The 26856-nt window shown below is 50.8% G+C and overlaps 1 non-coding gene across 1 annotated transcript; it reads left to right on the plus strand.

Annotated features, from left to right (window-relative positions):
* Window positions 1–19892: 19892 nt before the first annotated feature.
* Window positions 19893–19965, plus strand: TRNAK-UUU. Its single transcript has one exon. It is a non-coding gene; the product is annotated as a tRNA-Lys (tRNA).
* The last annotated feature ends 6891 nt before the right edge of the window (window positions 19966–26856 follow it).

The raw sequence follows: 26856 nt of genomic DNA on the forward strand, positions 1-26856 counted from the left end.
CTCAGAATCTGTAAGTGCCTGAAGGAAACATCTGGGATGCCTTACAATGCCCTTGGAAGGTCTCTCAGTTCATTATTGTCCCTAGCAGGGGTCGTATCCTCAGGGTAAATATAGCTCATGGCTTCCTGTAGACCCTAGCAGACACCAGGCAGTAGCTTCCTCCCTTCCCCCTGTGAATTTGGATGGGATGTGAGGGCCAAATTGATCCCCTCCTCTCTCCTGTTTAGGGAAGAGTTTGGGGGAGTTCAGTTCTTGTTTTTATTTGACCTCTCTCAAGCACTTGTTTTGGTTTGGCCTTCCCCTTTCCATCCCTGTTTGAGGTTTCTGTCTCTATCACAGCAGGTGACGCAATGGTATGTGAGAAAGAGGAGCAGAATTCTCAGCAGGAAAATGTTGAGCAAGTGGAAAAACACAGAGAATTATCGCAAAGATTGAAAAGGAATGTGTCCAGGAGTCATGAGCAGGGAAGATCCTGTGAGATTCAGCACAGACCAGAAAGAGAGCAAGGAAACCAGTCAGGGGAGAAAATGGGTAAATTTATTTCCTGTCGGGGAACTCAGAACAGCGTCAAGGAAACCACAACACAGCAGGAAGTCCTCATGGGAAAAAGGAAAAATACATGCACTGAGTGTGGAAAAACCTTCACTTGCAGCTCAGCCCTTTCTGCTCATCAGAGAATCCACACACAGGAGAGGCCCCATGAATGCCGTGAGTGTGGGAAAAGCTTCATTAGCAGTTCAGGCCTTTCTAAACATCAGAGAATCCACACAGGGGAGAGGCCCTTTGATTGCTTTGAGTGTGGAAAAACCTTCACTTGCAGCTCAGCCTTTTCTATTCATCAGAGAATCCACACAGGGGAGAGGCCCTATGAATGCCGTGAGTGTGGGAAAAGCTTCACTAGCAGCTCAGGCCTTTCTCAACATCAGAGAATCCACACAGGGGAGAGGCCCTTTGATTGCAGTGAGTGTGGAAAAACCTTCACTTGCAGCTCAGCCCTTTCTGTTCATCAGAGAATCCACACGGGGGAGAGGCCCTATGAATGCTGTGAGTGTGGAAAAAGCTTTATTACCAGCTCAGACCTTTCTAAACATCAGATAATCCACACAGGGAAGAGGCCCTATGAATGCCGTGACTGTGGGAAAAGCTTCATTAGCAGTTCAGGCCTTTCTAAACATCAGAGAATCCACACAGGGGAGAGGCCCTTTGATTGCAGTGAGTGTGGAAAAACCTTCACTTGCAGCTCAGCCCTTTCTGTTCATCAGAGAATCCACACAGGGGAGAGGCCCTATGAATGCTGTGAGTGTGGAAAAAGCTTTATTACCAGCTCAGACCTTTCTAAACATCAGCTAATCCACACAGGGAAGAGATCCTATGAATGCCGTGAGTGTGGGAAAAGCTTCATTAGCAGTTCAGGCCTTTCTAAACATCAGAGAATCCACACAGGGGAGAGGCCCTTTGATTGCAGTGAGTGTGGAAAAACCTTCACTTGCAGCTCAGCCCTTTCTGTTCATCAGAGAATCCACACAGGGGAGAGGCCCTATGAATGCTGTGAGTGTGGAAAAAGCTTTATTACCAGCTCAGCCCTTTCTGTTCATCAGAAAATCCACACAGGGGAGAGGCCCTATGAATGCTGTGAGTGTGGAAAAAGCTTTATTACCAGCTCAGACCTTTCTAAACATCAGAGAATCCACACAGGGGAGAGGCCCTATGAATGCCGTGAGTGTGGGAAAACCTTCAATCACAGCTCAGCCCTTTCTCTACATCAGAGAATCCACACAGGGGAGAGGCCCTATGAATGTCGTGAGTGTGGAAAAAGCTTCTCTATCAGCTCAGCCCTTTCTCTACATCAGCGAATCCACACAGGGGAGAGACCCTATGAATGCAGTGAGTGTGGGAAAAGCTTCACTCGCAGCTCAGGCCTTACTGGGCATCAGAGAATCCACACAGGAGAGAGGCCCTATGTATGCAGTGAGTGTGGGAAAACCTTCAATCACAGATCACACCTTCTTACCCATCTCAGAATCCATACAAGAGAGAGGCCCTATGTATGCAGTGATTGTGGAAAAAACTTCATTCACCGCCAGCAGCTTATCAGCCATCAGAGAATCCACACAGGTATGCGACCCAGTGGAAGCAGTGAGTGTGGGAAAACCTTGTCTTGCCACTGAGCCCATGTGAGCCATCAGAGAATCTGCAAGGGGGATCAACACCATAAAAACCTCTAGGGCTGTCACTACTTTAATACTTTCCTGATTCCCACTTTTACAAGCTGTTTGAAGCACCGATATCCCTCAGCTTGTCCAGATGAGTGAGTGGCCTATTTTTGCATTTTGTAATTTGACCTCTTTGAGGTGGACCCATTTGTCCTTTCTATCAACTCCATTCTCCCATGAGTAATTCTAGTGTGCCCTTCCTATCAGAACCAGGGAGCATCACATTTATACCATTCCTCCTATTGCAAAGTTATTGTTAGTCACCAGTGTTACAGATTGTATCATTGCCAATTGTTCTCGTGTTGTGCTGAAGAGCAGTTATCATGGGAACTTTTCATATGACATTTAAATGAAGAGGAGCAGGGGCAAGAAATAAGTGTCATTTCAGCCTCTGTGACACTGGAAGAAGATGTAAAAAGCAACAGAGAGTCCTGTGGTACCTTATAGACTAAAATACATATTGGAGCATAAGCAGTGTACAAAAACCTGTAGAACACTTCAACCTCCCTGGACACACAATAGCAGACTTAAAAGTGCCATCCTGCAGCAAAAATACTTCAGGGCCAGACTTCAAAGAGAAACTGCTGAGCTTCAGTTCATTTACAAATTTGACACCATCAGCTCAGGACTAAACAAAGACTGTGCCTGGCTAGCCAACTACAGAACCAGTTTCTCCTCCCTTGGTGTTCACACCTCAGCTGCTAGAAGAGGGGCCATCCTCCCTGATTTAACTAACCTCGTTATCTCTAGCCTGATTCTTGCCTGCATATTTATACCTGCCCCTGGAAATTTCCACTACATGCATCTGACGAAGTGGGGATTCACCCACAAAAGCTTATGCACCCATATGTCTGTTAGTCTACAAGGTGCCACAGGACTCTTTGTCACGTTTTACAGATCCAGACTAACACGGCTACCCCTCTGATACTTGGAAGGAGATGGGGTGACTCAGAGATTCCCTCCTTCCCCATCATGGCAGAATTGTTACCTGTCGTCTGAGCCAGGCAGAGATTATCGTCTACCCCTCCACTTCTCAAAGTGTCATGTGAGGAAGAGTTCTCAGTTGTCTGTGCTTGGAGATGATGCTTTGACTTATTTAATCCTATACCAGAGTTGCTATGACTGGAGATGAAAGTATCAAAGACTGGGAAGGGGAATTCAAATGGATCCTAATCGCAGTGTGATCATTTCCAGTTTAAATCCCAGGTTCCATCTATTGGTAAAGCCAATTCTGGCAAGGTGGTTGTTTTTTCCCCCATTATGGGGATGCTAGGATACTAAACGTTGTAAATAACATAACTGACTATTGAGACAGTGCTCAATGAAATATGTTTGACTGGATCAGAGGAGAATGTGATGGGAGAATCTCTTGTCCTGATTCTAAATAATTAGATGTAACCTGCTCTGGAATTTCAGTTTACACTTTCATTGTCATGTATTCTATCTCTCTGTGATCTGGGTTTCTATTTTTCTTGATGGCTGTGTGGTCACACAATTAGATATTAGTTCAGCTCAGATTTATTGGTGAATTTAAGACTAATGACCATTTGCTAAAGTCGTCATTTCTCACTTCAGCTTTGCTTTTTCCCCATCCTTCCATGATGATATGGAGAAGGTTCAAGTTCAGTTCTGTCAATAGAAGAGAACTCTCCAATTTACTGGCCATGCTAACAAAGACACCGCAGTGATTTAAAATCTCCACTTGGAAATGGTGAACAGCAGCAGACCCCCGACTAACTGAAGGAAGTGCATATGATCACAGTGTAGTTCAATTGTTTAAATCAATATTGTCTCAGATGGCTATGTTGGCAGGCGAAGGCCTTCTGCTGATGTAGCGCTGTCTACGCAGGGGATTAGAGATGTGTAACTACGTTGCTCAGCTGTGTCGGTTTTTCACACCCCTGAGCAATAATTATACCGATAAATGTCTTTAGTGTAGACCAGACAGTTTTCTCCTGTGTTTTCTGCATTTGTATCACTTCTCCCCTACTTCCTACTACTTTGAAAGATTTAAAGTGTGACACGAGAGGTATTTTTCCTCATGATGCAAAGATTCCCGCATAGGAGACCCCTTCCACCAACACATACTGTAGAAGATCCTGAGATATATGAACTCACAGAAGTGTTGGGACAAACCACAGCTTGAGCCAAGGCTCAGTTGTTGGCAATGGGGATTAAAAGAAAACTAACATATGTGACCAGAATTTGTGATCTTTGAATATATTAGTGTTACTAGTGAAAATGAAATCATAGGTGATGTTATTGGTTAAAGAGTAAGAGACTAATTGTTTGATAATCTGAATAATTTTGGAAAACTGAAAATTGTCTTGTTTTTTTTTCTTTTTTTAGTTCAGGAAATGATGGTTAATCTTCAAAAGTTAATTTGATTTAATTTACCCCCTGTAGTGTAAGGAGTTCTGGTAGAAAACCTCACTCCAAAGGTTGGGATGGGAGAATAGGTGTTAGAAAGAGTGTATAAGAGAATATTGGGTCTGTATAGGTTTTATTTTTGTATTTCAGATAGAGCATACTTTGCTTAGCTTCAAAGTCAATTTCTATTAAAAGGAAAACTACTCAAGGAGACAAGTTGTGTAAGTTTTTACCCACTTACACTGTAAGCGTCACTGACTTCCCTACTTCTCTAATTTGCAAAGGAAAGGCCTGACATCTGTCATAGGATGTGTCCAGCAAGTAGGACAGCTGCAGTTGTCAACCATCAGTACCAAGGAAAAGGCTGAAGTCCATTGCCTTTCATATCTAAAAGCCATCTAGAGGCTGGTCTACACTGAAAAGCTGTGTTGACATGGCCACATCTCTCAGGGGTGTGAAAGATCCACTCCACTGAGAGAAGTAGTTAATGTGACCAAAGCCCCAGTGTAGACAGTGTTATGTTGTCAGAAGAATATTTCCAGTGTTTGAAGGGTAGACATAGCCTTAGACAGATTGATCCCCTCTGGGAAGCGAGTCATGACATCAATTCCAATTTTGACCCATCTCTCTCTATGTGAGAAATCTGCTAGTATGGAGGGCTGAGCCAGCTGTCCGATCACCTGGTTCAGCTGAGGGAAAAGCTCTTAGTACCCATCAGTCCAAAGACTGAGAGAAATGTTGAGTTCCAACCATTGTCATTTTAGTATTTGATTGTTCCTTTCTCTATTTTTTGTGTTGGCCTTTCCGTTCTATCAGAGTGTGACTGTGTAGCTCAGTGCATGTGTGATAAATGCTCTTTGGTGCCAATTGGCAGAGAGGTCAAAGTAATTCACAAGAAACTCCTGCCTCAGACCTGACAGACTCATCACACCTAATGCACTGATTTTTATGATATTTATCCAGGAAGCATAGCAGTGAGATCTCTACTGAAAGCTTGTAAATTATTGTTACTCCTGATCACTGCAAGAGGTGTGTATGAGTCCTATTGAAGGAGTCATGTTAGTATATGGAAAATTATGCCCATATGGTATTGTCATGAAAGTGAGTCACCCCAATCAAAGGTCTTGTTGGGAATGGCCCATTCAAGTGGGAGGGAATTGTCACCCGTCCCTTGCTAGCCAGTTATGTGGTGTGTTGTTGCATTGTCAACCTTTGCACCAGCCCAGAAAAGCCAATGGAAAACTATCAAAGACAAATTATAGACATCAAAACCCTGTGGAAGTGTAAACGACAATATGACAATGAGGAAATGGTCCTTTCTGTGAATATACACAAAAAACTGATTCATTTTATAACACGGTGGAGAGAAACACTCTGGTTCCATTCACCAAGGAGATCACTAATGACCAATGGTGCTTCAAGAAAGGCAGGGCCCTGGCTCCTAGGGACTAGCAGTCACTGCAATAGACTGTCACCTCAGACTTCAATCTACTTAGGTAGGAAAGGTAACTATTAAAAAGTGTAGGTTGCATTTTGTGATTTTGTTTTGTTGGTAACAGTTGGTTTCCATCATTCACATTTGTTTGTTTAAATCTCTGTCCCTTGTTAAAGAAATTTCCCTTTGTTCAATAACTGTGCTTAAGTGCTGTGTGTGATCCAGTAGCAGTGGGCTACAGTAAAACTGGTAACCTGGGATGTACCATTGCTTCGGGCAGAGAGGATCTGGGATTTTTCTGAGCCCTGGTCTACTCTAGGGGAGGGAATCAATCTAAGTTACGCAACTTCAGCTACATGAATATCGTAGTTGAAGTCGATGTACTTATGTCATAAACAGTTAGTTAAGGGTTAAGGTTTTTGTCTACCTGTAAAGGGTTAACAAGCAGTACCTGTGGACACCTGACCAGAGGACCAATGAGGGACAAGATAATTTCAAATCCCTGTGGAGGGAAGTTTTTTTTCTTGTTCTTTGTTTTAGAGAGTCTCTCTTGGGAATTAAGAGAGTCCTGACATCTTAATCAAGTCCTCCCAGGTTTCTGCAATAAATTCTTCTATTCAAGCTAGTGAGTATTAGCAAGGAACTAGTATTCTTATACTTTTATTTCTGTATTTGCAATTCTGTGTTTTGCTATATAATTTCTTTAATTCTGTACTGATTGCTTTTACTGAGGAAAGAAAGGAGGGGGAATTCTCTCCAGAGATTGATAAGTTTAGACCCTGTATATTGTTCCATCTTGGTTACAGAGACAGTGTCTTTCTTTTATTTTTTAATAAATCTTTTCTGTAAAGGACTTGGTTAATCTTTCTTTGGGTGGATTATCATAGAAAGTGGAGGGGGAGTCAACCCTCTGTAGTTAGATCCAGGTATCTCTCCTAGGAAAGGGAGGGGAGGAAGCAGGGGAATGGTTTATTTCTCCCGGGTGTAAGAACTCCATGGATTTGGGGCTCTTGGGATCCCCAAGGATTTGGGAAGGACTGTGTCCCAATCCACGTACCTGATTGGGTGGTGGCAGCTTTTACCAGATCTAAACTAGGATTTTTAGTTTAGAGGGAAAACAGTGCAGGTCCCCATTTTGGAACCCAACAGCTCTAAGTGGGGGTGAGACCTATGACAACTTAGGTCGGCTTACCATGGTGTCTTCATCGCGGTCGACTGCTGCAGCTCCCCAGTAGACTCTGCCTGCGCCTCTCACCAAGCTGGAGTACAGTGGTCGACAGAAGAGTACTCGAGGATCGATTTATTGCATCTACACTGGACCCAATAGATCGATCCCCCCGCTGTATCGATCGCTGCCCGCCAATTCAGCAGTTAGTATAGACATACCCTGAGTATCTGATGATTGGAGCTGGACCCCAGAGGGGGACACATTGAAGGAACTCAGGGGTTAAGGTGCCTTTATTGTCAACTGTCAAGGTTGCTGTAGCTCAGAGGAGGGTGCTTGACTGGTTAGGGTTGGGCTGGTGAGTTTGGTCACTAACATCCAGCTGCCAAATGCAAAAGTCCCTCTTCCTCGTGGCAGGTGGCCACAAGGACACTCACGGCCATCAGCACCCTGAGAAGGGTCACAATGTGCATCTATGTTAATCCACACAGGGAAAGCTCCCTATAGCATAAAACTCTGCCCTATGAAATCATGGAATATGTGCTCTTCACTCTGTGAAAGCATGTTAAGAATCCAAGCGCTGGAGGACAGGGTTTGGGTCCAGAGTGACCTAGACAAATTGGAGGATTGGGCCAAAAGAAATCTGATGAGGTTCAACAAGGACAAGTGCAGATTCCTACTCTCTAAGGGCTTGGCTACACTTACAAATTTGCAGCGCTGCAGCAGGGTGTGAAAACACACCCTCTCCAGCGCTGCAAATTGCGGCGCTGCAAAGCGCCAGTGTGGTCAAAGCCCCAGCGCTGGGAGCGCGGCTCCCAGCGCTGTACATTATTCCCCACAGGGAGGTGGAGTACGGACAGCGCTGGGAGAGCTTTCTCCCAGTGCTGGCGCTTTGACTACACTTAGTGCTTCAAAGCGCTGCCGTGGCAGCACTTTGAAGTGTAAGTGTAGCCAAAGCCTAGGATGGAAGAGTCCTATGCACCGCTACAGGCTGGGGACAGACTGGCTAAGTGGCAGTTCTGCAGAAAAGGAGCTGGGGATTACAGTGGACAAGAAACTGGATATGAGTCAATAATGTGCCCTTGTTGCCAGGAAGGTTAACAGCATATTGGGCAGCATTAGTGGGAATGTTGCTAGCATATCAAAGGAAGTGATTAGTCCCTTCTATTTGGCACTGATGTGGCCACATCTGAGTACTGCATCCAGTTCCCCCTCCATCCCCCCGCTACCGAAAGGATGTGGACAAATTGGAGAGTGTTCAGCGGAGGGCAACAAAAATTATTAGACATGGGCATATGATTTATGAAGAGAGGCTGAGGGAACTGGAGTTATTTAGTCTGCAGAAGAGAAGAGTGAGGGGGGGGATTTGATGGCAGCCTTCAACTACCTGAAAGGGGGTTCCAAAGAGGATGGAGCTCGGCTGTTCTCAGTGGTGGCAGATGACAGAACAAGGAGCAATGGTCTCAAGTTGCAGTGGGGGAGGTCTAGGTTGGATATTAGGAAAAACTTTTTCACTAGGAGGGTGGTGAAGTACTGGAATGGGTTCCCTAGGGAAGTGGTGGAATCTCCATCCTTAGAGGTTTATAAGACCTGGGTTGACAGAGCCCTGACTGGGATGATTTAGTTGGGGATTGGTCCTGCTTTGAGTAGGGGGTTGGACTAGATGACCTCCTGAGGTTTCTTTCAACCCTGATATTCTATAATTCTAAGTAGCTGCAAGTGTCTCTTTGTGTTCACATCTGTAAAGACGCTAGGAATGGGCGACGGGATGGATCACTTCATGATTACGTGTTCTGTTAATTCCCTCTAAAGCATCTGGCTTTGACCACTCTTGGGAGCTAGGACACTTGACAGGATGGACCATTGGTCTGTCTCAGTATGGTTGTTCTTATGTTTTATGTACAGAAATGAGGCTCTTACAAAGCAGACATTGGGGGAGGGGCTCTAAATTTAAATCAGCATTAGAGAAAAATATGTTCAAACACAGTGAGACTCGATGTATGGAAGAAATAACACATGATCCCCCATCTCCTTCCCCAAAGCCGTAGGTGGGGATTAGCTGCCAACAGCTGCGGCTGCTGCTCTGAGGAGCGGTATGAGTTGTCTGCCTGTGGGTGCAGCCCACCAGCTGGTTCTGCTGGGGCAGACGGTGAGTTGCTGGGCAGGAATGTTGCATCAGCTGGAGTATGAAATATGAACAGGATCTAAAGACTCTACACTGGCCTCCAGTGGGGATTGAGGATGCTGAGGCAGTGGAATTTCAGCATCAGAGTCATCAAGATTCAAAGCTGCTTGGGGCGGAGAGGAGGGGTATGACTCCACTGGATTTTTAGTGCATCCCCTTAACTACTCGCCCATGACAGCCTGGCTTTGTCATTGCTCTGTGGTTCTCCTGTTGCTCATTCCCAGCTTCTGGAAAGCAATGGCTGGGGACACCATCCCTGCCCATCCTGGCTGATAGCCATCGAGGAACCTATCCTCTGTGCACTTCTCTAGTTCTTTTTTGAACTCTGTTCTAGTCTTGGCTTTCACAACATCTTCTGGTAAAGGGTTCCCCAGGTTAACTGTGCGTTGTGCGAAGAAATACTTCGTTTCAAACCTGTAGCCTATTCATTTCATTTGGTGACCCTCCTAGTTCTTGTGTTATGAGAAGGAGTAAATAACACTCCCTTCCTTGGTCCTTTGAAAGACGATATGTGAGCCCCCACCTCCCTGCCCCACCTCTCATGTCCAGGGAACAACAGGGATATAACAACACGGCAAACAACAAGGTTCAAAGTCAATGCACGTGGGAGAATTATCTGCTGTTTTATTCCTGACATTCCTGTCCCACTGCATGGCCATTTCCTTTCCCTCCTTTCTGTGAAAAGCTTTTGTGTTTTGCACAGAAACAGTATTTCCACAGGAGACACCCAGGAGTGGGGGCTGCATTCCTGTGCCAAACAGTCACTAGAAAGGAGGCAGACAAAGGCCTTTAAGATGAGGTGCCCATCACTGTCAGAATATCATCTCCCTCCTTCAGCTCACTGGCAGCCTGAATTTCTTCCTTATCCTACCAGAGTCTTGTCTGGACTCAGCAATATCCAGCCCCTCTGTATGTAGTGGGCAAAACCCACAAACCTTGTCTTTAAAACAAGCCGTCCCCTTCCTTCTAGGGGCAGGTTGGGTGTGGGGCCAGCTCCCAATGAGATCTGTTTTCACCTTTACCCCCTAACTCTGCTCCCAGCTGTCAGGCGGCTTCCAGCCCATCCACCCTGCTTACTAGTTCCATGGTCACGTGTAACCCCCTTTGCCAGCACACGTAGCCTGCAGGAAAGCTGCTCCCGCCAGCTGTGTTGGTGGTATAGTGGTGAGCATAGCTGCCTTCCAAACAGTTGACCTGGGTTTGATTCCTAGTCAATGCAATAATGGCTTTTCTCTTTTGTTGGTTCCTTGTTTGGAAGTGGTTTAATTTCAGTCACATTGTGTTACAATCACATTATCCATAGAATGAGACAATAAGTGTGTCAAAGCCCAGCAGGTCACACAGGAGGGAGGACTACAAGGGGCTGGAATGTGTCATCTGAGAAGACAGAACACTTGGAAACCTGCATCTCCCATCCCCTGGCTTCCGTGTGATGATTCCAGCTGCGTGAGCTGTTTGTACCATGTTCCTGTATGATGGGGAAATAAAGTTTTGAGTCAGTTTTTGCTCCTACAGATTCCTTTGCTGTTACAATTATGTTGATATGAACAAAAGGGAAGCAAAAAAACAACAAAAAAACCCACCCAACTTGCAATACAGTTAGGGAAAGAGAAGATCAGGGGTAAGCCAAACATTTCAAAATAAAAGTTAATGCTAAAATGGGAGCCGGGGGAGAGAGATCTGGTATGTGGAGAGCCTCTTGATATTTGAAACCTACAACTACCCAGCTTTCTGAACACCTGTGAGGAGCAAGATGGAGTTGGGGCATCTTCAATCATTGATTGTCTCTCTGTGTTCTCTGTCTCTTTCTTCTCCCCCCATTCTTCTTCTCCAGTGTCTCTGCCTTTCTCCTTTTGCTCCCTCTCCCCCTGCCCTTTCCCAGGAACTCACAGTCTACAGCATTCAGGAAAAGCCAAGAGTTTCATAGATTCATAGACTCTAGGATGGGAAGGGACCTCGAGAGGTCATCGAGTCCAGTCCCCTGCCCTCATGGCAGGACCAAATACTGTCTAGACCATCCCTGATGGATATTTAAATATTTTACTGGCTGCAGCCACAAACCGAGAAAAATTACACTTCTGGTTCAGAGGCAGTGCACACACATAAGAATCAATGGGCTTTTAATTCCTTAGGTTCTGCCACCATATGCTGCTTCCATTTCATTTCAATCTTTCCCCAAGATTTCTCATTGTGCACAGCAACATTACACCCTTGGGAGAGAGTGGACCAGAGGCTGCATTAATTTAACCTACAAAACCAAACAAATAGAAATGTAGATTAGAAATGTACTCTCCAGGTTCCTCCAGCCCAGGGTTGGCAACCTTTCAGAAGTGGTGTGCCAAGTCTTCATTTATTCACTCTAATTTAAGGTTTGGTGCCGGTAATACATTTTAATGTTTTTTAGAAGGTCTCTCTCTCTACAAGTCTATATATTATATAACTAAATTAGTGTATTGTAAAATAAACAAGGTTTTCAAAATGTTTAAGAAGCTTCATTTAAAATTAAATGTTGATCTTACACCGCTGGCCCGCTCAGCCTGCTGCTGGTCTGGGGTTCTGTTCACCTAGGCTGGCAGTGGGCTGAGTGGGGCCTGCGGCCAGGACCCCAGACCGGCAGCGGGCTGTGCAGGGCCAGCAGCCGGGACCCTCAGCCCACTGCTGCTCAGGGTTCCACCCGCCGGCTCCTGCCAGCCGGGATCCTGGCTGCCGGACCCGCTCAGCCCGCTGCCGGTGTGGGGTCCCGGCCCTGCCCACATACAGTGGGTACCTACCTTCTCCCTGGTTCTGGCCCATTCTCTTCCTCTCTCTGCACTGAGCTGAGGGTGGGAGTGGACCGAGCACAGGGCTGGGGATGAAGGGTCTGGCCAGGAGCTCGACTGAGGGAGGGGGCTCAGGGTTGGGGCAGGAGGTTTGGGTGTGGGGCACTTACCTGGGAGCTCCCATTTGGTGTGAGGTGCAGGTGGGAATGTGTGCGGAGGGTGCAGGAGCTCCCGTTTGGTGCTCAGGGTGGGGTGGGGATGTGCAGGGTGCATGGGATATGGGAGGCTGGGGATGTGGGAGGTGCCAGAGTCAGGGCTGGGGGCATGTGAGGGGGTGCAGGTGTCAGGGTAGGGGGGCTGGGTATGTGTGGGGGTGCCAGAGTCAGGGCTGGAGTCATGTGGGGGTGGAGGGGTGAAGGAGTCAACAGAGGGTGGGTGGTACAGGGCTCAGGCCAGGGGCCTGGGGGGTGTGGAGGGGGTCAGGGCTCTAGGCAGAGGCCTGGGTGACTGCCCCCCCCGAACTCCCTTCCCCCCGCTCCTTGTCCCGACTACCCCCTCCTGGGACCCCACTCCCTATCTAAGCCTCCCTGCCCCGTGTCCCCTGACTGCCCCCCTAGGACCCTACCCCCTACCTGTCCCCTGACTGCCCCAACCCTTATCCACACCCCCGCACCCAGACAGAACCTCCCGGACTCCCATGCCTATCTAACTGCTCCCGCCCCTGACAGGACCCCGAACTCTGGACTCATACACCCCCCCGCTCTCTGCCTGCCACAACCGCTCTCCACACCCCTACCTCCTGACAGCCCCAGAACTCCCGACTCATCCAACCCCCCCAGCTCCTTGTTCCCTGACCCCCCCAGAGACCCTTCCACCCTAACTGTGCCCCCAGGACCCTCCTTGCTCCCTGTTCCCTGACTGCCCTGTCTCCTATCCAGCCCCCCACCCCCTAACAGACCCCGGGACTCCCATGCCCCATCCACCCCCCCGGTCCCTGACTGCTCCCTCCAGAGACCCCCATCCCAACCACCCCCCCAGGATCCCACCCCCCATCCAACCCACCCTGCTCCCTGTCCCCTGATTGCCCCCCGCTTACCCCAACCCCCTCCCCCAGCCCCGGACCCCTTACCATGAGGCTTCCCGCTCATTCGGAGCCCGGCTGCCGCGCGCAGCCACGCCCCTCAAAGTGCTGTGCGCAAGGCGGCAGGGCGCTGGATGAGCGGGGAGCGTCTTTCACTCCCCGCAGAGCCAAACGCTGCCCCGCGGGAGTGTGGAGCCCCGGCCCCCAGAGCGCTGTGCGTGCGGCGGCAGGGCTCCAGGGGAAGGCGGGGGAGGGGCCGGCAAGTTGCTGTGCTGGCAGGATTTTTAATGTCACACTGGAGTCCCGGCAGGCCCCAGCGTGCCATTAAAAGTTGGCTCGCGTGCCATCGGTTGCCGACCCCTGCTCCAGCCCAACCTTCTGCTGATGCACCTCAACGCATGGCTATGAAGGGTTTGAAGCTTTCATTGCTTAAGTTCCAGGACCCTGAGGGATTTCAGCTCCCCTTTGTCCAGAGGAAACCTTCACCCCACTAACAACCAGGTTCTTGTCCATGGGATCACTGTAGGGGGCTGGATCCCTGGTTGTCTAGTCTCTCTAGCTAGGACAAGCCAGGGCGCCTCTACAGGAATCCATGGCACGCCCACATCTTGAACACTGCGTGCAGATGTGGTCACCCCACCTGATAAAAGATATATTGTAATTGGAAAAGGTTCAGAAAAGGGCAACAAAAATGATTAGGGGTCTGGAGCAGCTTTCATATGACGAGTGATTAATAAGACTGAGACTTTTCAGCTTGGAAAAGAGATGGTAGAGGTCTATAAAGCAATGACTGGGTTGGAGAAAGTAAACAAGGAAGTGTTATTTACTCCTCTAGACACGAGAACTAGGGGTCACCAAATGAAATGAAGAGGCAGCAGGTTTAAACCAAACAAAAGGAAATATTTCTTCACATAACACGCAGTCAGCCTGTGGAACCCTGGGGCACCTAGGATCGGCCACTGTAAGAAGACAGGATACTAGGCTAGATGGACCGTTGATCTGACCCAGTGTGGCCATTCTTATGTTGTGTACTTGTGAACTGGGGTGTATGAGCACCAGGGCCCTCTGTGGAGCTGCCCTTCTCCTTCTATCTCTCATGTTTCAGTTGACTCCAGCCTTTTTTTCTATTCAGCATCATTGTAAACAAGCTGCCCTCACCTCCTGTCCTCCAGAACCAGTGTCCCCTGTCTTGTATAAATCACTGACCTCTCTCAGCACTGACTGCCCCTCCCTGTCCTTGTCCCTCCCTCTGTGCTGATGGGACCCTTCTCTCCAGTCCTTCCTCCTCAAGCAGCTCAGTGGATGGGAATCTTAGAGTCACCCTGGTGCTTTAGGAGGAGAACCCCCCCCCACAGAGCTTCCATGCAATTGGCACTTTGCCATCACTGCTCAGGACTGTAACCTGTGCAGGGAGACTGGCTGGGCCACATGCCGGCTGGGCATGAGCAAAGCAACAGGGGTGAAAGGCAAACATGGGGAGTGAACCCAGGGCCTTACACATGCGAAGCAGGCGCTGTACCACTGAGCCACATCCCCAAACAGGCCTTCTTTGCTGACTGTTACGCTCAGAGCCGGCCTCTTTCCAACGCATCCAGTGGCTTATAAGCTTCATGGGAAACCTTTTCCCCCCAGTCATGCTCTCGTGCAGGTTGCTGGTTCTTAGGGGTCACTTTGCAGCAGGGCCAGATTTGATGTGTGGGGCAGAGAGAGTGTGCGTGCCCTGGACTCAAGGTTAGCTCAAAAAACAAACAAACAAAAAAGGCAAGGGAAAAACTGCTGGCTGGGAGCTGAATATGCAGGACAAAGGGTTGGGATTCTTCTCCGCTCAGATTTGTTATGTAGCTGGCAGTCTCCCAAACGATGGTCTGTTCCTTCCCTCAAAATGCCGGCTAAGCCTCTCCTTTTCAATTTAAAGCTCCATGAAAGGAAAAAATAATGAGGAAGAAAGCATAGAAGCTACGGATGTAGTTAAGAAAGGCCTTGGAGTGATAAAAGACCAAAGGAAGGAAAGTATCAATGTTTCTGCCTGGTTTTAAACCAGGGATCTTTTGCAAGTTAGGCAAATGTGATAACCACTACACTACAGAAACCAGCTGCTGTCAATTTTGGGGCCCTTTTCTAAGGCTTTCTCAGTAGCTGCTACACCAGCTGATTTGCCTTTGAAGAACAGAGAAACAAAGGGCACCAAGAACTTATGTTTTTCGGATGAGCCAAGAAAAGGGAGCAGCATTGTCCCCCTCGGGTAGCCCCTGTTCAATTCCAGGTCAGAAAGCAAAACTCTTCTGCAAAAATATCCAAAAAATATTGTGTTTCACTTTACTTCAGAAGTACAGTTGTGTGGCAATTAAATGATGACTCTAAAGTTTTTATAAAAGCAAAGAACATTAAACAAAATAGTGTGGGAAATACAGATGTATCTGAGAAAATGGCTTGGAATGAAGGAAGACAAAAATTGATGGGTCGAGAGAACAGGCCCTGTTTCCCCCTGGTTTGGAGCTTCTCTCACAACTACTGGAATAGAAAAGCTAAGCAAATGGGGTTCTATTGTTGCACAGGAGATTGAAGTGAGGCCATTTTCTCCAGATGGTCATGTCAGCAGTGGGATTTGAAACCACGTCTCTATGCAGATACCAGAACACCCAAGAGATAGGAAAAAAGTGTCTTGAAACTAGCACTTTCGACCAGTCCACCATCCTCCTGCTACAAAGACTGTGACTTATGAACCCTAGTTTTTGTTAATAATTGATGAACTCTTTAGGGCGGTCGAGTTGGCACATCTCTTTCAAAAATGGCCATCTACGTGACCAGGGAGAGGCGGTTGGCCAATGGAGACTCCTGCGACTGTGGGGCTTGTTTCCGATCCTTAGTCCGTTCACGTCTCTGGGCGGAGTTCCTCTGGGCGGCGTCCACTGGCTCCCTTGATGCCTTCGAGGAGTGGTGGGCGCTGTCTGGGGTTCTCTGCTCGGTGTCCCTGTCAGGCTCCCTTCTTATGACCCTTTGACCTCACTCCTGTCCCTGTTCTTTTATTAGTTGTCCCCCACAATTAATGGGTTTCTGAGGCCCTGTGGAAGCTCCCCTTAGGCTGGGGGGGGGGGTTTCCGTTAGCATGGGGCGGGCTTTGCCACCCTTTCCCAGAAACCCAATAGATACATGGTCTCTCTCTCTCACACACACTCCCCACCCCCTTTGTTCTCCTTGGCTATGATGCAATCAGAATGCTTCAATGGAATTATTTCTCTAACATCCCATCATACCAAATAGGAACTCCTGGAGACCTGCTACAGCACAGCTGAATTTTAGACACACTCACCCAGACCTAAAGTTACACGTTTCCTGGAGCTCCATGAGTTCTGTGGTGCTGTACTCTCCCTGCTCGTGTTTTAAGTGAACAAAAGATGGATGCTGGCATTCTGAGACAGTAATGGTGAACCTCAAAATCCTGCCCTGGGGGCCAGACAGTTAAGCAACCAGCACCCACAACCTCTACCATGATAGCATCCTGTCTGGGAACAACTCACTTACCAACAGCTGGGGTGTGAAATCCTCATTTCTTTGTTGTTCTATCACTGTAGTCCCCACTTTCCTATTGCTTGTCTGTATAATCTCTGTTTGGTGCTGTGATTCTTTCTGTCTGCTGTATAATTAATTTGTTGAGTGTAAACCAATTAAGGTGGTGGGGTATAATTGGTTAGATAATCATGTTACAGTATGTTAGGATTGGTTAGTTACATTTCAGTAAAATGCTTGGTTAAGGTATAGCTAAGCAGAACTCCAGTTTTACTATATAGTCTGCAGTCAATCAGGAAGTAAGGGGGGGAATGGGAATGGGGGGTAGGGGAATTGGATTATGTTTTGCTAAGGGGGGGAATAGGAACAGGGAAGGGGAACAGGGACACAGGCAAGGCTCTGTGGTGTCAGAGCTGGGAAGGGGGACACTGAGGAAGGAAATTGGAATCATTACTCGCTGGAAGTTTACCCCAATAAACATTGAATTGTTTGCACCTTTGAACTTCGTGTATTGCTGCTCTCTGGTCACGCGAGAAGGACCAGGGAATGGGAGGGTGTTGGGATAAACCCTCTAACAAGTACGTCTTTCAGGGTGTGAAAAACCCCAGAACCAGTATAATTAAGCTGACCTAAGCCGTGGTTAGATAGTGCTAAATGAAAGGAAAGATTGTTCTGTCAATGTAGCTATTACAGGGATGCAAAACCACTCCCCTCACTGTAGCAACTGTCTTCTCCAAAGTGCTACAGCAGTATTTTAAGTGTATCCAGCCTCAGAGTGAGACTAGATTTGGCTCTGTGGATGCTCAGGCACTAAGACAACAGTAATGACAATATACTGTAGCTGGCAGGATTTGAACCTGCGTGGAGAGACCACAAAGGATTTCTCGTCCATTGCATTAACCAGGGATAGTTGATTATTTTATCAAGAGCCAAATTTCTTGGTCGAGGTCTAGTCAATGTCTAGACACCAGAGAAAATAATAAGAAGAATATAGAAAAATTTTGCAGTCACTATAGGCATAACTCTGATGATTGTTTCGTGTTTCACTCTATATATTTGGCACCACCGCCTTTCCCTTTAGTCTTGTAGTTTACCAAGGGTAAAACTAAACATCTCTTCAGATACCAGGGAGTGTTTGTGTTCATTCCTGCGAGCTACACAGGGCTTTGATGTAGCGGCTTTCAATCCTCCAGCTCTGCCAGGACAAGTAACATTTCAGGCTGTCACTGAACTGAAGAAGGGAGATCATTTTTTGACAGATGACGCCTCCTCTTAAAAGTTTTTGTCTGGCTGGCAGCCCTGGTTCCCAAGTCTCTCCTGAGGGAAGAAGGTTTCTGTGCAAAATACTAAAACTTTTAACAGAGAGGAGGGAAAGGCCATGGCCACATGATGGGGCCAGTATGTACCACAACATGGTTCTTCTATGTGGGATGACTCTGAACATTGACTGATCTCCACTCCCTTGTGTTTGAAGAGATATTTAGTTGTGCACTTGGGAACCTATAAGGCTGAAGCAATTTTATGGATCGTGACACTACGATTGAAGGGTTATTTAATGTTGTAAAAATTGTTTAAAACACTTAGCTTCAACTGGAACTGCCTGTTATTAAAGGCTGGTTTCCCCACGTCAGTTCCATAAGCTCTGCTAGAAACACCCTGGGTTCTCTCCTGCCTCGGTGGGAACTGCAGGGAATCGTCCCCTGCTGCCCTTGGCTCCAGGCTGGTTTTTCTGGGGAGGGGACGTGGAATTGATTTGTTTGCTGTTGAGAAGGGAGCCGGGCCAGTTCTCAGGGAACGAGAACTCCCAGCATCTTCCCAGCCCAGCCCAGGCTGCTGCCCTGTCCCAGCCTCTGTTCCCCTGGGGGCCCTGCGTGTTTGACTCTAGAGCAGGCCGGGAGCAGCAGCTGAGGCAGAGAACAGCCTGGGCCGAGCAGGTGCTAGGAGCAGAGCACCAGAGGCCTCTACTGGCTCCCTCCTCAGCAGCAAACAATCAGTCCCCACCCGCACCCTGGGACAGCAGCCTGGCGCCAAGGGCAGTGCCCAGTGGGGGTTTCTCTTTTTCCTATTCCTGGGGTGAGCAGGGACCTGGGGGTGTTTCTAGCAGAGCAGTTGGAACTGAATTGGGGAACCAGCTTTTAATAACAGGCAGCTCCAGTTCAGACTAATTTTGTTACAATTTTCTTTATAATGTAAAATAATTCAAAAGTAAACAGCCAGGAAGGATTGGAACTCTTTTCTCCCGGGCATAGAAAGAAACGGCTTTTTGGCTTTTCATGATACGGGAGTCAGGTTCGTTCATTGTTCAGAAGCCTGTTGTGTTTCATTTCTTAGGTTCTGCTGCCATCGTGTGACCATTTCCTTCCCCGCCTTTCTGTCCAAAGCGCAGAGCCCAGTCCCTCCAGGGAGAGAAGGACATCTTTCTTCTTTCCTTCCTCAACAGCCCCCTTCCCTAGGGAGCCCTTTGCTGGGGTCCGGGTGGGGAACAGCCATTTCTGAGGATTAATTTCACACCATATTTGGTGTTGATATATAGATTTTACAGCCAGTTTAGATCATTGGATACCTCTGCTCTGACCTGATTCAGAACAGCGTCCAGAGAATTTTATCCAGTGACTCCTACAACCACCCCAAGATCTTCTGGCTGAACGAGGAGGGTTCATTCAGAAAGTCATCGTGTTTGGATGTAAAGGTGGGAAATGATGGGGAAATTGGCCCCTCTTTCAAGTTTAAATGTTGTAACTTCTACATCTAGACCGGGGTGGCCAACCTGAGCCTGAGAAGGAGCCAGAATTTGATAACGTAACTGCCAAACGTGCACCTTTGTATGCAACTGCTGAGACAGTTGTGAACCTTCCCATCATTATCATTATCCCTTCGAAATGATGATGGTGATGGACACTTGGCTCGATATCCCAGTGTGCCCTGGACGTCTACAGGCTGCATTAGCCAATCCAACCATTCGGCACTTGCAGATGGGCACCTCTGTATTGTGCCTGAGTCTTGTACAGCTATGAAAGGCTGATAGATGCCGATATTTTCCTGTCTTTTTAACCAGCACTAATACCAGGCCAGGCCAGGGCTGGGAAGCGAGAGAGCAGCAGGTTTCCCCAAGTGTTTCCTGCTTGCTTTTTCTTGACTAGCTTCACCTCTGCACCAACTTGCACTTTTCTTATGTAAGCCTGGCTAGCTCAGTTGGCAGAGCATCAGACTTTTAATCTGAGGGTCCAGGGTTCAAGTCCCTGGTCAGGTAATAAACTTCTCACTATGATTGTAAAAATCTGACTTTCTGGAGTCTTCTTTGGTGTTACTCTTTCTCTTCAGGATTTTCCTTTTCTAAGAAGGGCCTTTGTGTGGGGGGGATTGAAGGAACAACTCCTTGACATCCCCTCTGTCCTTGCAGCCTGGAGGAATAAAGGCCTCTGGGCATCTAGCAAGTTCCTTTCCTACACACACAGAATATCCCTAAGGAATTAGAATCACCTGCTGCCTTCCCCTGTCCTGCTGGATCCCCAAATGAAGATGCTCTTCAGCCTAAATCCATGTCCCCTCTTTTCCCAGTGCCCCTCAGACCCAACCCTCAGTCCCTCCTATGCTCACTGCTCCTCACTCCCAACCAGAGCCTGCTCCTCTTCACCCTTCTCCTCTGTCCCAACCCACAGCCCCCTCCTATTCCCAGTGCTCCTCAATCCCAACCCACGGCTCCCTCCTTCCCTCCAGCAGCAGGTTCTTCAGACCCCCTCAGGAAGATTTTCTTGCAAGGTTTCGTGTATGAGTCTGCATGTGGATTTTACAATATGTTGGAAATAGGTTGGGTTGCTGGCCGAAATGATCACTGGTGGCTGGTGTTGGATTCCCAGTCTCCTTGTTATTGGGGCAGGAGAAACAAAGGGTTGTTATACTTGATGTGTGAATCAAGGACTCAACCCTGGGTGTAAACTAAATGAGCTGCCCACAGATTCTGGCAGCCACAATGAGCATTTGGTGCGATAGCTCAGACCTGTCCATGTCCCAGAGGGAGGGGGTCACCTGCAAGGGGCTTGGACCACTGACCTATCAGCTCTTAACTCCCAAACTTTCAGTAACTCTATTATCAGTGCCAGTGAGTGTAATTTAAACCATAAGAAAAACCACACTGGGCTAGACCAAAGGTCCATCTAGCTCTGAATCTTGTCTTCTGACAGTAGCTAATACCAGGTGCTCTAAAAGCATCTCAACAAGGCACCACTGGGAGTTGAACCCAGCATCTCCTGTTTACAAAACAGGTACTTTAACCAGCTAAACCAGGGTGCCTGCCTGTGGCTAAAGTACAGTGTCTGCTCACACCTGACTCCCTGCATCCCCACCTGGGCCCCACAAAGCAGAGCAGCAGGTGAGATTTTCCTTGCAAGCTGTGTGTGTGTGTGAATCTTTGGCCAGGTCTGCACTACAAAGTTATTTCAGCAGAATTATATTGCTCAGGTGTGTGAAGAATACACTATGCTCCCTCGGTTGGCACTGCAATGCCACATCTGGTGACAAAACTGCCCTGTTTTGGTGACCAAATAAAACCACTTCGATGAGCTTTTTGCAGCAAACTTAAAGTGACAGAGTGTCAGTGTAGACGCTGCTGTTCAGTATATCACCATAACTGGCCTCCACCAGTATCCCACTATACCCTCTGTGAACTCGCCTGCCCTGCATTCCTGCTATAGAGCCATGGGGCCCTCCCCTTTCATCGCTCTGGGAAGTTCTCACAGCTGAGCCTGCTGCTCTGCTCCAGCAGCCAGGAGCAAATCACTGCCGTGGATGCTGCTCTCTCCCGCCCTGCGAACACAGAGCAGGGTGGCGGGAACTTCCTTACATGGGGGGGCACCGGCATCCAAGCTGTGACACGCCCAGGACATCCCTTCCCTCGAGGAGGCTCTTACCTTCTAAACAGGGACGGATGTTTTCTAGTAAAATCACTAAAAGGGAAGGAGAAAACTCGAAAGAGGTTCCTCCTGGTGCTCACGTCCGTGAAGCCGAATACTCTCTCAGTCCTCAAAGAGAGACCTGGAGAAGGAGACTTGCTGAAGCAAAGCCACAGGGTCTCTGAGGTTTCCCTGGCCCCTCGCCCCTGTCCTGCCTGGCTGATGTCAGCATCTCTCTGTGAGGTCACCACCTCCCCACCACCTTTGACCAAAAGTCTGAGGTCCTGCAAAAAGCCTTTGTCATGTCACTGCCTGTCACGGACTCACAGATCGTGCCCACTCTTGGCCCCGTGCGGTCCGTGGGGGGTGCCCCTTTCAGTGCGACAGCCCTTCTCGGGGGTCCACTCTCTCTCGGGGTCAGGCCCCTCCACCTCCTGGAGCCGCACCTCTCTGAGCCTTAGCACGTCTGTCTCTCGCCGTGGGCCCCCTCAGGGAGTCCACGCGCTCTGGACCCCCTGGGCCTCCTCACCCGCGAAGGGGTTGCTGCCCCCTGTTCTGTAGACCAGAGTGACTCTCAGCCAGCATAAAACAGGAGGGTTTATTGAGAGTTGAACACAGCACAGGAAACTCTCAGGGCCTCAGGCCTGGCCTCCCTTAGCCCAGCACATCCCAGTCCCCCTGCAGCCAGGTGGGCTCTGCCGGCTTCCCCTCGCCAGCCCCGAGCCCCCCTGCTTCCCAGCTGGGCCTCCGATATCCCCGGCCCCAGGCCCCGCCTCTGTCCATTGTCTTTCTCCAGGTAAACAGGGTTGCCTGGGCCTCCTCTCCTCTCCGTCCCCCTCTGGCTGGAACAGGTTGGTCACGGGGTCCTCTCCCCGCAGCCCATTGTCCTCTCACTGGCCAGAACTGGCTGTGACTCCTGAGCTGGGTTTCCGGGTCACCAGGTCACCAGTCGCTGGGGTCTCCATCCTCCAGGCCATCAGCCAGGGTCCCAAGTCCCTCTCCGGTCCTCTGTAACAACAAACTCCCTTTCCCCTCACCTCGTTAAACCAGTAACACCCGGGGACACTGAGTCCCACTCCCTGTGCATGCAAACCACTGGAAAACACAGAAAACCCCAAGAAAATCCCCCACTTTGTCACAGAGCCCAGCACCTCTCCTCCTCTGGGCACCTAGAGCAGAGGCGGCTGGTGCTGATGGCTCCAAGGGAAGGCTTAAAAGCCACAGAGCAACTGAGGTCAGGACTAGAGGAGGGCAGGACCATGCCTACGTGTGGCCTTCAGACAGGCACAAAAACACCCAGCCAGGCTGCTCCCTGCCATGACGAACCCCCACTGAAGCATGCGGGGTGGCTGCTGATGCTTTGTGGCCAACATCAGAAGACGGTAGGAAAGCAGGGCCAGCCCCCTGGTGAGGCCTCTTACCGTTCCCACTCCAGGTGCTCACTTTGGCAGTGGGGCAGGAGATTTTACCCCAAGAGGCTTTTCCCCAGCTGGTGAGAAGCAGAGAAACACCCAGGCTCCCAAGGTGCTATGTAGCAACCCCCCTCCAGCACAGGGACAGGCGCACACTTGGAAGAGGGAAACTGCTCCACACGCTAGCCCGGGCAGCCGCCCATTTTCTTTGGCAAGTCAGGAAGGGCAAAGGCGAGACTGGAAGCACCTGGGGCTCATGCCCCAGCCTTTGTGACACCCAACCCCCAACTCCTTCCCGGGGCTCTAGCTGAAGCCAGAGCATTGGCCTGAGTGGCCAAGAAGAGGTTCCAGCCCTGAAGGAAGCAGGACTTTCAGCACAAAGGTAAAACCGCACAAGCACAACCACGAAGGGACTTGAACCCTCAATCGCCTAATCTGAAGTCAGACACCTTATCCATTAGGCCACGTGGTCACACAGAAAAAGGCCCTCCAGGCACTTCTTTGGAAAAGGCCGACACTGACGCATCCGAAGAAGTGGGGATTCACCCACGAAAGCTCATGCTCCAATACATCTGTTAGTCTATAAGGTGCCACACGACTCTTTGCTGCTTTTGCAGACACTGTGTTTCTCAGGTCAGCTACTGAGGGGGGCCGAGACTCTCTGGGCACAAGAAGTCGAGTTCCCAGTGACACGTGAGACTTAATTCTCTGGAGCCAGGTGCAGGGCTTTGGCAGGGAGGCTCAGGCATGGGGGATTGGGGTGCAGCGGACGGACCGGCTGTCTAGGTGTGGAGATTTAGTCTCACTGAGGAGGAGGAGGAGGAATCCTGCTGACAGGCAGTGGCCAGGGCCGGTGCAACCACTAGGTGAACTAGTCGGCCGCCCAGAGTGCCAAGTGCTTGGGGGCACCAAAAAGCGCACTCAGGGGAGGCAGTGGAGTGGAGGTGAGCTGGGGCAGGGGGCTGGGAGGTGCGGGGGGAGGGCTGCCCACAGCAAGTAACAGGGGTGGGAGCGTGCAGGTGAACCGCTCCCTGTCCCAGCTCACCTCTGCTCCGTCTTCTCCCCTGACCAGGCCGCCCCCGCTCTGATTCTCCTCCCGTCCCAGGCTTGCCGCACTAAACAGCTGATTGGCACCGCAAGCCTGGGAGGCGGGAGAAGTGGAGCGGCGCCGGCGTGCTCAGGGGAGAAGGCGGAGCGGACGTGAGCTGGGGTGGGGAGCTGCTGCAGGGGGGCTGCCCGGCTCTTCCCCATGGCCCCCGCCCCTGCACTCACTGCATGGTAAGTGGAGTGACCCAGCCCCAGCCTGGTCCACTGCCCTTGCTCCCAGCCACGCCGCTGGCGAGTGCTGTGGGGCGGTTCCCCCCTCCCCCAAGCTTGGGAGCCAGGGGAGCAGAGCAGGCTGGAGCCCCAGGCCTCCATGGGGGGAAGCAGAGGGGGGCTGGTCCCAGGCCTCCGTGGGGTGTTGGGGGCTGGCTAATTCCTGCGGGAAGTGGAGTGACCCAGCCCCAGCCTGCTCTGCTCCCCTGGCTCCCAGGCTTGTGTTGGTGTTGGCTGGATTTGTGCGGGTGTTTGTGTACATTAGCAATTGTGTATGGCTGGATTCATGCATGTGTTCGTGTATGTTTGCAATTGTGTGTGTGTGCGCATGCTCTGCTGCCCTCTGCCAATGCAACAACCGTTTCTCTATATGTCACAGCCCCCATACCGTTGACCCCGATGGTGATTTCCCCATCTTACAAGTGCTGGCTGGCCTGACCCTTCTCCCCTCTGCGGAGTGTGGCAGGGGCTGCAGCTCACCCCCTGTGGGGCAGGAGTGCCACGGTGTGGGGTGCTGGGCTCCGATGCACCTGGACAGCAGCTCAGGTGAGGTGGGGCAGGGCGTGTGGTGTCCGTTCTGCATTGCCTGGTGCTGGGACATTGCACAATCCCCAGCCACGCCGCACAGTGCATCCCGAGAGGGAGTGGGGGGCCAAGCAGATGATCCAGCACGATGGGATCATTCTCATTGGTAGCTGTCCAGTGGCAGTGAGTTCCACAGGCCTCGGCACAGGCTGTGTGGGGCAGGAGGTCCTTGTGTTGGGAGCAGTGGGCGTGAACTGTGTGCAGTTGTGTCTCTGTGCAAGATTGCGAATATTCTGGTGTGTGTGTGTGATTGAGAGTGCGGCTGTGGGGTGTGATTGTTTCTCTCTGTGGGGGTTGGGCTAGCATGCCCCTCTGGGTGTGTTGTGTGTGAGTGTTCTTGGGATTGTGTGAGTCCCTTTGTGTGTCAATGTGTGTGTGTGTCACTTGCTGCAGGATACAAAATCCTGCAAAGCCACCACACACACAGAGTGTGGCTCAGCCCCACCAGCAGGGGGCAGCAGGGACACACACGTCTCCCCTGGGCCAGCGTGGACAATTTCCCATCACGACCCGGCACAGTGCTGGTGCCCCCACACGGGGGTGGGCAGTGACCAGGCGGGGGGGGGCAGGGACAGAGCTTTGGGGGTATGGGGGAGCAGGGGCAGGGAATGAGGGGGGCAGGGCAGGGCTTTGCGGGAAGGCACAGTCTGTCGGCGGGGGGTTCCCGCAGGGCTCACCCGGGGGCGGGGGGCGGGGCCGGGGGCAGCGGGAGTCAGGGGGTGACACGCAGCCGGTGCCGAGGCCCGTCGGACCCACCCAGACCCGCTCACACCCAGATGCAGGGGGCGTGGGTTACAGCCCCAGCGAACAAGGGGCTCCGGGAACATCCCCGCGGGGTGGACACAGGGATCGAGTCCCCGGACAGAGCCAGACCCGGCCCGGACCCGCCCCGCACAGACCTGCCCGGTGCCGGGTGGGGCATTTCGCGGCAGGAGCTTCCCCGGCCCCGCCCCGACCAGCCGCTTTGTGCAGGGGGGGGGGGAAGGGGTGAAGCGGCGCAGCACGTTCCTGCGCGGGGCAGCATCATACCTTCAGAAACCACGGTTGAGAAACGGGTAAGTGGTAAGTGGGTCGAGGCTGGGGCTGGGAGTGGGGCTGTTGCTTGCTGCGGAGGGGGGTGCAGACAGGGGTAAGGGGGTCGAGGCCAAGGAGGGAGCCAGAGGCCCAGGCTGAGGGTGGGGTTGGGGAAGAGCTGGGACAGAGTGGGGCTGAGCGCTGCTCCCTCCATGGGGGCTGGCTCAGGCCCTGAGGTGCCCCCATGAATGTTCCTCTGTGTCCCCCTAGGACTCATGCCCCACATTTTGGGGACCACTGAACCCTACTCGCTAAGCAGGGGCTAGTGATGCCAAAGCCCAGGGAAGGGAGAACAAGTGCGGGGCCCCAGCACTGGAACCATGACCCCCCGTTACTGTCTGTGGCTCTGCCCCCTTCCACACCTTCCACCCACGGCCCCATCCACTGTCACCTCTGTTCCACCCCTTCCCCTACTGGCCCCACCCTGTCACTCCTTTACCCCTGCCCCGCTGTGGCCCCGAGACCAGAGATGCTCTGTGCCCCTGCTGCAGCCCCCGGGCCGTAGCAGGGAGTGGGAGCTCCTCCAGCCCTGGGGCCAACATGGGGGAGAGTTTTCCAGGGGGGCCCAATTTGGCCAGGGCCCCTAGTCATGGGCCCCGCTGCCCCCTTGGTGACGCAAGGTTTGGGGAGGCTGAGCCCCCCGAGCCTCCATTACGAGCCGCCCAGGCTACCTCTGCTCAGTGGGTGGCCAGTCTCCCTGTGTCTCTGCTGTTCGTACTGGGGAGCCTGGCCAGCCTTAGGGGTGGGGCCCCCCGGCAGCCGCCCAGGGCTCCAGGGGGTCAAAGGGCACCGTGTGCCAGTGCAAAGGTGCTCACTGCTCTCCCCTGCCCCAGTGCTCCTCCGTGGCCCCACAGAGGGTGGGGG

The sequence above is a fragment of the Mauremys reevesii genome, linkage group 23 (genome assembly GCF_016161935.1).
Source record: "Mauremys reevesii isolate NIE-2019 linkage group 23, ASM1616193v1, whole genome shotgun sequence".
NCBI classification, from domain to species: domain Eukaryota; kingdom Metazoa; phylum Chordata; order Testudines; family Geoemydidae; genus Mauremys; species Mauremys reevesii.